Source organism: Vigna radiata, chromosome 2, assembly GCF_000741045.1.
Source record: "Vigna radiata var. radiata cultivar VC1973A chromosome 2, Vradiata_ver6, whole genome shotgun sequence".
NCBI classification, from domain to species: domain Eukaryota; kingdom Viridiplantae; phylum Streptophyta; class Magnoliopsida; order Fabales; family Fabaceae; genus Vigna; species Vigna radiata.
In genome coordinates this window covers 13593524-13594909 of record NC_028352.1, presented here as the reverse complement: position 1 = coordinate 13594909, position 1386 = coordinate 13593524, and positions in this window count along the sequence as shown.

The following is a 1386-nucleotide window of genomic DNA, read 5'->3' as shown; positions in this document are numbered from 1 at the left end:
GTGTGGTTGCAGTTATTTTTTTAAAATCGAGTCCAGAGAGTGAAAATGCTAAACCCAATACTAGAGCAAACAAATATCTAAGCACAGTTAAAACTAAATTAAATGCAAAACTAAATTAAAGAAATTAAAAACAACTAATCCTACAATGCAAACTAATTTAAAGCTAAGGAAAATAAACAACATATTTTTTTCTAGCAATTTATGTGACCTATATGCATCTACCAAATAAATTTAAAATTGTCATTAGCCTAAAATTGAACCTTGGCCGTGACTCTAGCACATCCAACTTGCAACACATCATTTCTTTAATCAACTAGAATGAAAGAAAAGAAGCCAAGAGCACCGTTCCAGCCAAAGAAAGTCAACTAAATGCATCGAAATAAGATAAAAAAAATGCCTCTGTCATTTCTCTTTGAATAATAAAAGAAAATAGAAATTATGTGAATCATTCCCCTGACCGGTGTGCATTCTTGCCATTAAAAAGAAAGATGGATAAACCCTTGCTTTACTAATTGATTCAGTGCATGAATGAAGAACAACAAAAGGAATTTTGAAAGCACTCTTTTCTTCCTGCAGCAACGTAACTCAACATCTATCAAGGTACACCTTTCACCTAATCCCATCCATTCATCTACCTATTTCTTTCTAAAAGCAAAGTGATTGAATTGCTAACCATCAAAGGACACGTCCCATCTCCAAAAGGAAAGGAAGAAATGAAAGTTTCATGGCATTAAATCACCCTACCCCACCGTATCAAATAAGCTTAAAAGAAAAATTGCAAATTCTAAATGAAAGTGTCAAGTCTAGAAGCAATATGAACCAAAGCAAGGCAAAGTCTCTGACTCGTGGTAGCTATGTTGTATTCTCCAAAGAAATTAAATTAGCATTGCAAAATAATATCCACGTGTTTCTTCAACTTTCAAAGAAATGTGAATGATTTTCTCCAAAATAAAATGTCACCAGAAAGCTCCGTGAGTGGCGGTTTCCAGCTCCTCCAAAATCTTGTTTTTTAGCTAAATATTGAACCCCAAAAGTAGCGCTGCAATGCTAGATTTGATTTAATAAAAGAAAAAAAATCATAGTCTCCAAGAAGCAAAGATGAATGCATGTGCAGAACTATCCAAATTCCATTCCAGTCAACATTGTTTTCCAGCCGAGAGAGAGCCTAGCAAAAGTGACGGCTGGTGCTTCTTTCTTCCTAGGATCAAGTGCCTCAAAATTAGGGTGGGGTCCACCCAACCCTAAGGTGCCATGTGTCATCTATTCTAACATTTTGGGCCTAAACTATTTTACCAAAAATTGGCCCATTGTTTACAAATTTAATTAAAACTATCTAGACTACTAAGTTTCAAAGTAATTAAATTTGAAATGTCCATGTGAAGAGTC